This window comes from Artemia sp. Qi Xiang Cuo, chromosome 14 (genome assembly GCF_049724085.1).
Source record: "Artemia sp. Qi Xiang Cuo chromosome 14, ASM4972408v1, whole genome shotgun sequence".
Classification (NCBI taxonomy): Eukaryota; Metazoa; Arthropoda; class Branchiopoda; order Anostraca; family Artemiidae; genus Artemia; species Artemia sp. Qi Xiang Cuo.
The window spans coordinates 21,851,821-21,861,066 of NC_142807.1; positions in this window are offsets into that span (position 1 = coordinate 21,851,821).

Genomic DNA, 9,246 nt, shown 5'->3' on the forward strand with positions numbered 1-9,246 from the left:
TGTCAGTTTCGTAATCAGCGTATGTGAAAATCCCAGATAATTCACTTTAAACTATTTTCTGGGCATGTTCGGCATTTTTCCCATTTTCCCCCGCATTTCTCCTTTTCCCTTGTTTTTCGGGTACTCGCCCCACTCGGATTTATAGGGACTTTTAGTATGTTGTAAAAAAAAAAAATCTGATTTTTTTTGGTACCATTTTCGTTTATATTGCAATTTTTTTCGGGTTCGACTCTTTTTTGAGCTAAAAGTCCTGGACTACATTGGCAAAGACCGGTGAGTACAAAAAGATCGTCTCATTGGTCAAGTCTGAACTGACTCTTGCAAAAGTGTACTTGTTGATATTTAGTAAATTACCCTTTCAGGAGTTACTGCGGAAAAGTAAAACTATAACTGATACCCTTTGAAATGATATCCTAGCCGATGATAATGTTTTACGAGAGGTACCTGGAAATCTTAGCAGCCAGAAAAGCCGAAGAAGAAAAAAAAAAACTGTGCAAAAAAGAAGAGCATCTTGTGTTGACAAAGAGATTTAAGGAAGATAAAGAATCTGTAGATGCTTCGGAAAAGAAAGTAGAGCTTTCCGCCCATGAATAAGTTTATGACTCTTTTCTCAAAGAAGCTACTAGAAAACTGGATGGTGCCGTCAAATCAAACGACTTGATTGGGGTACAGGTTGGAAACCTATGGTACATTTTCTGAAAGTCCAGCGCAATAAAGATTTGAAAGCAGCTCTTGACAAAGTTGAGTCGACAGTTAGCAAAAGGAAACTGAACCTCATCTCAGATGTGTTTAAATAAATCTCCGAGAATGGACCTTAAAAATTAATGCCACGCCCATCGTCTTTAACGTTCTTTTTTTTTTGTTCCTTTTTAAGTTAAAGAAATGCCGGGATAACTTTTAATCGCAATTCTGTCCAGATGTAATGTTCACATGTTTTAGTTGGCTGGTAATGACTGGTAAACAGTATGATTTTTAATAAGTTGTGGCTCTATTGGACCATTTATCTTCATTCCTTCCTTATCACGAGTCGATATATAAGATGTTTGTGAAACTTTTAGATGAGTCAACTAGTCGCTTAGCGAATGTTAATGGTTATAATTTTCTTTCTAAGACTAGCAATGCTAGATCGAGAGGGGACCTCTGTTTTTTTTATTCATAGTGATATTTCTTGTAGAACTGTTTCAGATTTTGATTCTACGTGTGTATGAAGAAATGGTGTTTGAATACCTGGTTGTTGAGTTTGATTTTGGGATTGATAAAGTTTTGTGTTGCTTGTTCAATTGATCACCTAGTTCTTTGCTGCAACATTTTATAAGTAAGTTGGATATATTTTCTTCCGTTGCAATTGAGCTGAGTCGGAAGATTATGTATATTGGGGATTTAAATATTGATATGAGTAATGCTAGTCAAGCTCTTTCCTCCACGTATTATTCACCTTCGGCTGTAGATTTTTAATACCTTGTCTTTCGCTGGGCCTTCTCTCAGCTTGCCATATTCCAACTCGAGTGGTAAGCTCGACAGCGACAATATTTTTCTTAGTTTAGAATTTGAATCATATAATGTTATTATCGATGGAACATCAGACCCCTTTTTGCTTCTGATGGAGATTCATACGTGTCAGCAAGCGACAACTCTGATCAAGATAACTAGATGACAATACGCCAAATCTGTTCAGCGATTGAAGGAACTGCTACATAAAATTGAACCCGCAATCATAGTCTGTGATAATGCAAATCAAGCTTCACATTATTTTGCTCAGGAATTCATCAAAGAGCTCAATCTTGCTTTTCCCATGTCTTCAACCATTTTAAGACGTTACAATAAGACCCAAAAAGCCTTGGATTACAAGATGACTACTTAGGTCAATCCAATTAAAGAACATGCTGTATAAAAAAATATTTGTCACATCTAGACGAGATGAACCAGTTTCTTTTAAAGCTTACAAGAATTGCCTAGTCAAAGCTCTGAGTCTGCTAGGTAGTAGTACCATTCAAAAACTTTCAGCATTGTACTTGGATCTCCTAAGAAGGTGTGGTCATTAATAATCGATTGTTTTAGCAAAAAAAAGATCAATTCTCTTCCAGATGAGAAGTTGACCCCGGATGGTAAGACAGCTGTTAAAGAAAAAATTAACGTTTCCAACATGCTCAATACTCACTTTGCCAAATAGGTGAAAAGACGTCAGAACAGGCATCCAATTAAAGAACATGCTGTATAAAAAAATATTTGTCTCATCTAGATGAGATGAATCCAGCTTCTTTTAAAGCTTACAAGAATTGTAAGCTTTAAAAGAAGCACATACATAAAATGTAAGCAAAAGAAGATGTATTCTCTTCCGGATGAGATGATTGACTCCTCATCAACACTCCAAACATGCGCAATATTCACTTTGCCAAAATAGGTGAAAAGACGTCAGAAGAGGCATCCCGAAATTTAGCACAAAATTTTGCTGACTTCAAAAGTGTATTACCCCCTCTACTCACCGATCCGATCACCGATATTCCTCACCCCAATGTCATCTTCTGAATTGATGATGGTTTCTCATCAGCTCAAAAATGGGCAATCAGAAGGAACTGGCGTTTTTTTTTTTAAATTCATAAAAATCGATTATGCCGAGTATAGTTAATATTCTTGTGCACATAATTAATCTTTGCTTCAAGAATGGCGTCTTTTCTTCTAGCATCAAGTCCACCGGTGTCATTGTACTGCATAAAGGGGAAGATGTGAGTGACCCGTCTAACTAGAGACCTATATCTATCCTATGTCCTTTCGGAAAGATTATTGAACGGTGTTTATATGTAAGAATTGTTAATTTTCTTGAAGATAATGCTTTTTTTAGTAAGTCCCAATTCTTGTTTTGCAAAGACTATTCTACAGAACATACTATTTTGGCAGTAACCCAGTTTATTTATGAAATTCCAGCTACTATATTTGTGGATATACGGAGAGCGTTTGATACCATAAGTCATATAATTTTAAATGAAAAGTTGTCAAATTGTGGCATACGGGATCAGATTAATGTGTTGATAATACTACTACTACTTCTAACAACTCACCGCAGCTCCAGGCCGCCTTAGGCCGACGCAGCTACGCACGCTCCTCCTCCATCCCAATCTGTTCAAAGCCTCCCTTTTTACATCCTCCCATGAAGTTCCCATTTCCTTTAAATCTTTCTTTATGTGTTGATAATGCAATATTTAAAAGATAAAGTTCAGTGTATTGACGGGGCGATGTTAAATCATTATCTTCAAATCAGTCCAATAATGTTGGGGTACCCCAAAGTTCAATTCTAGGCCCTCTTTTGTTTCTAATTTATCTGAATGATGTTAGTAATTTAATTACGGAACTAGGACTGACCGCACTATTCGCTGATGACACAGCCTGTACTTTTTTTGCAATTGATAAGGATATTGGTAAACATAATATAATTCTTGCCTTTGATAGACTAGTAGCAAGCTGCAAGCTAAATAGACTAGCTCTAAATACATCAAAACTAAATTTATAATATATTCACGTACATCGCGGCCCTTCCAGGTCCTAAGTTGACTAAGTCTTCTGTGTCAAGTACAGAGATATCACGTGTTGATATTTTTTGGTCCTAGGTATACTGGTTGATTTGAATTTAAGTTGGAATCACCATATTAATAGTTTAAGATCGAAGCTTGGAAGGAACATAGGTATTATGCACCGTATGAAATTTGCTTTGCCTCTGGAAGCGGATGGAGTTCGTCCGGAATGAGGCAGACTATGTCTGCTGACCACGTGCCTCTAGATCTGGGGTTTCTCCTAACTAATCGCTCCATGTTAATGGGCAGCCTCAACCTGATGAGGTGGGTGGAGGACTAGCTCTAACTGGATCCCAGGTCTAGGGTTGGTTGGGCGTGCAACCTTCCACCCGATAATGTTACCGCACCGAAAAACGATGATACAGCCTCAGCGAACCTACCTTCTCTTGGCCTTCCACGACCCCAGGACATCCCTGGACTGATTTCAGACCATCGAATGAACCTTATTGACCAGGGTGGACTACGAATCGCCACCTGGAACGTACTCACACTCAACTTTTCTAGAGCTAAATCAATGCTTGCCTATGAGCTAAAACGCTTCAATATAGCTGTGGCTGGCCTTACGGAAACCCGCCTTGTCGGAAGACAGTCCGAGGATATTGGTGAAGGATATCACCTGATCTGGTCTGGTGACCCAAAAAGCAAGACAAATGGTGTAGGCCTCTCGCTGAACGCTAGATCCAAGAGAAGCCTTCTCTGCTATAAACAAATTTCAGATAGAATACTGATGGCTCAGCTCCAGCACAAGCATGGAAAGTGGACAATTATTGTATGCTATGCTCCCACCAATCCTAGTTCTGCGGAAGAGAAGGATCAGTTCTATGCGGAGCTCTCAGCAACCTTGTCTAGAGTCCCACCCCACGACATCGTCACCTCTGGGAGACCTTAACGCGACGGTAAATGACAGGGAGGGCGTGTGGAGAAGTGTTCTCGGCCCTCTGACTCCAGATTCACTGAATGACAACGGACAAAGACTCCTCCAGCTCTGCAATATGCATAACCTGGTTAGTTCAAACACGTTCTTTCAGAGACGAGATATACACAAATACACTTGGTATAGTAACGACGGCCAGACAAAGAAGATGATCGATTATGTTATGATCTCGAGTCGCTGGCGCTCGTCGATAACAAATTGCCGGACTTATAGGTCGGCCGAGCTTGGAAACAGAGACCATAGGATGGTATTCGCCACATTCAGGTTACGCCTGAGAGCACAAGAACAAGAAATATGGCCTCCCAAGCTTCATCTGATCTGTCTAGCTACGTCTCAGATGCAACAGAAGTATGCTCTTGATATCTCTCACCGGTTTAGCTACCTCCAAGTTCTGGACGACCCTGAAGTAGCCTGGAACTCTTTCAAAGATAACATAATCGATTCTGCTGGCAGTACCATTGGCCGCAGCAGACACAAGAATAAACTCTGGATATCCCAGGAGACTTTGTCTGTAATCAAGCTGCGCCGGAAGGCCCGTTTAGCAAAGAACATGCCAGAGTACAGACGACTCAATGGCCTGCGCAATAGCCTACTGCACAGTGACAGAAAGACCTTCGTCGACAAGGAAGCCAGCGATGTTGAAGATGCCTCGAGAAAAGGAGACACCTGCTTCCTCTACAAACCCCTCCACGAGCTGACGGAAGGGAGGACTTCCACCGTGAGCCGTGTTTTTTCTGCTGACGGAAGCATGCCGGATGACGATGCAGGGCAACTCTCTGCCTGGAGCAGTCACTTTTCAACGCTTCTGAATGCCGAGGCAGTTGCTCATCCCGACCCTTATCTGATTCAAGCAGCAATGACCACACCCGAGGCTACTTCCTACATCGTATCACAACCGTTTACCACCAATGAGATCCAAAACGCTGTAAAACGGTTAAATAATAATCGAGCCCCCGGTGTCTGTGGTATTTCTACAGAACTCCTCAGGTAGGGGGGTGCAGCGATGATTCTGTCGCTCCAGATAATCTTCTCAGCTGTATGGACGACGGAAAGCATACCGAATGACTGGCGTGCTGGCATCATATTGCCGCTCTGGAAACGTAAGGGCAGCCGTCAAATCTGCTCCAACTATCGTTGGATCACGCTTCTCTCCGTTCCTGGAAAACTCTTCGCCATGTCACTCCTGGACAGGTGTTCCGCCTTTTTGCATAGAAAGAGAAGAGTCCAGCAAGCCGGATTCATGCCCGGCAGGTTGCCGACAGAACAAATGTTTACTATGCACCAGTTGATCGAGAAGACGCAGGAATTCCACCAAAAAGCGTACATCGCGTTCGTGGACTTTAAGGCTGCCTTCGATTCTGTTGATCACCGTTCACTTTGGCTGATACTAAGAACTGCGGGTTTACCCAAGAAATATTGCTCACTCTTTGAAAAGCTGTATGAGGATAAGGAAAGCTGCGTGCAAGTAAATGGAAGACGCAGTCCCACATTCCCGGTGAAGACTGGCGTCCGGCAAGGTTGCACCGCCGCTCCCGAGCTTTTCAACTGCGTCATAGACCATGTTATGGCCGGTACGATGAATCGCCTTCAATTTGGTCTTCAGTTCGGAGACCGGGTACTCTCTGATGCTGAATTCGACGACGACATAGCGCTAGTTGCGAGCACCGTCGATAAGATGACGGAAGCTGTCCAGTTACTTTCAGAAGAAGCCTCGAAAGTTGGATTGAAGATCAATTGGCAGAAAACCACAGTTTTGCTCCTTGAGCCCACCACGTCTCGTTCTACTGCAAAGGAAGTCAACATCGGAAGCAACCGAGTAGATGTGGTCGAAGACTTCACTTACCTGGGATCTATTCTGTCGAATGATGGCTTGATCACAAAAGAGCTTACATCTCGAATTGCCAAAGCTTCAGCACTTGTTTGGAGGCTTAGCAGCATCTGGTGAAAGCCAAAAATAAGCCGCTTTACCAAAAAGCGCATCTACAATGCGTCAGTCAGCACCGTCCTGCTGTATGGAGCGGAGACATGGCCAGCTGCCAAATCTATCCTCAGCGCCGTCGATGTCTCTCAGACGAAACATCTCCGAAGAATTGAAAGACTTCACTGGACTGACTTCGTTATCAACCAGACTCTCCTGTCACGTACGGCTCAAACTCCTTTCTCGACGCAGCTTGCCCAGTGTACTGTTCGGTGGTACGGCCACCTCCTTCGCAAACCACGCGACGCCCCGGCACGGGTCGCATTTGATTTCGACCCCACCCTACACGGATGGAAACGACCCAGAGGACGCCCACCCATTAGGTGGGAAAACAAAGCCAATGAATTCCTCACCCAAGCCCACATCCCGGTGGAAGAAGCTGCGATCCTGGCAAGCGATACGTCAACCTGGAGGCGCCTAGTCTCATCGTTCTCTACGCCGAACACTCGGAAAGAGCCTTAAGTTAAGTTAAGTTAAGTTACTGGAAGCCATGCGTTCTATTTATTTTGCTCTTATTCATTCTTACTTAAATTACTGTCCACTTATTTACTTGAATACTTTCAGATCCCATTTTATTCCGCTCCAAAGACAACAAAATAAGGCGCTTCGTATTTTCATAGGCTTTCTTCCTTCCCCAGCGTCTCTTCCAAGCAAGTCATCTACAAAGAGCTTACATTCTTTATTTAATATTCTTCCTGTTGAACTAGCAGTTACTTTTCATTCGTTATTTTTCAAAGTTAAGCACAGTCTCCTGACACCGCCTAGCTATTTCTTTTCTTTTGATTTGTTCCCAATTACTGTGCCATCTTCACACCTAACTCGCAATACACGCAAACTATGCCAGCCACTGATAATTCCAGAGAGGTCCCGTTTTTCTCTAAGAAATAGTGTGGTTGCTGCATGGAACTGATATGAGTCCGCCTTTGGTTTTGATTTGTCGTTAGGAATTTCAAAAAAAAATACGTTAAAGTCCTTCCTTTTGGATAGTTATTAGTTATTTTGCTTATATATTATTATTATTATTAATTTGATGTTTTTTGTTTTTCTCGGGTCTTCATTTTCCTCTTGTTGTCCTATTGCTGGTTGAAAAAACTGTTTTTTTTTGTTTTTATCGTCGGTCTGCTGTGGCGTGCTGAGTGAAAAATATTATATCTAAGGCCGAAAGAGAATAATTTGAACACTGTATTTTTTTTATGAATAAAACCCACAAATTATCTGTTCTGTTAGACTAAATGAAACACTGGCTTATAAAAATGACTTTCGATGGAAAAGCAGTATGGCTCTTCATTGTTCTTCCTTTTATCGTGTTTTTTGGGGCTGGGAGTTATCACATCAGGGTAAGATATTTCTTACGGCTTGGAGTTTGACTCATATTGTTCATTTTTTTAATGTCTCTTAAAGGCAATGGCGTCGTTTAGAGGCTGGGGGGGGGATAATTTGGAGAGAAATAATAATTTGGAGAGACAAAATTATTATATAGCCCATATCCATTGATTCTCCAGATGTGGACCCCTCTTGCCCCCCTCCCCCCAATAAAAACGCTAGAGCTACGCCCCTGATTAAAGGTACTTAAGGGGAGGAAACCGTCTAATATACGCCAAGTGGACATGTCTCGATCGCAAGGGTTGAACTGGTATTTTGTTCTATAGATGTCGGTACCAGACCAAATCTACTGGAAGCAATCACTCGTACTTCTTAGTCCCAGCCTGTATCTCTGTGCACTTCTATCATAGGGCAACCCTTCTACAGTTGCCACTAATTTTATATTTTCAGATTATTATTTTTAACCTTTTCTTACCCTGATATAATAAATCAACCCCCCAAAAACATAAAAAAAAATTAGAAAAGGAAAATGTGAAAATAAATGCAATATGAAGTTCGACACCATATATTCTACCCATATTTTGCAGTCTAGGTATAATATTCCAAAATACCTTCTTTCTTCGTTCGTTTTATTTGCCATACTTTACCTTTGGCTACTCAATTTCACATGTGGGCGGATTTTCCAGGGGAATTGTGCAAGGGAATTTTTCTCTGTTTTTTTTTTCTGGGAGGAGTTACCAGTGGACGAGGATTTTTCGCGGGGTGATTGCCCACTGAGGACGAGAGGTTTGGAAATTTTTCAGGGGGTTCTAGAACAGTGGCCATACAGGCTAGGAAACTTAATGGAAAAGACTTAGTAGCACAGAGTAGCTTTCGAGCCTTCGGTAGAACAATGAAAACCCCTCGCTTAGTTTCAAGTGATAATTTTACTTCATTGGAAAAAAAATCCATGAATACACATAAGTGCTCGTTACCTAGGTTCTTACTTTTAGGGGGGAATTTTTTCATAGTAGTTGTTGTGTTCCAGGTCAGATTCCTATTTTTAAATAATAAATGCTCGATTAAGTATTAGATTTTGGCTTTCTTAAAAAAAACATGAAGGGAAACGCAAAGTCACTAAAACCAGCTGGAAGACGCGACAAAGGAAATGGACCTTCGTATATTATTTGATCGTTAAAAGATTTTGCTGTGTTTGTTTTACTGTATTTTACTAACGGAAGAACATTACTTAGGGTAAAAATTAAGCTCAGTCATGTCGGTTAAAGTAATCAAAAATGTGACACTGTTAAGCAACACACATTGGCAGGAGAGTGAAAGAAGACAAAAAAAAGTTGGGTTTTTTATTTGTATCAATGGACAATTGTTTGTGTAAGATAATTTACCATTCAAGTTAAGATAAATGTAATTTCAACTATTCAAGCTCCAATAGTTTCTGAATGAATCCC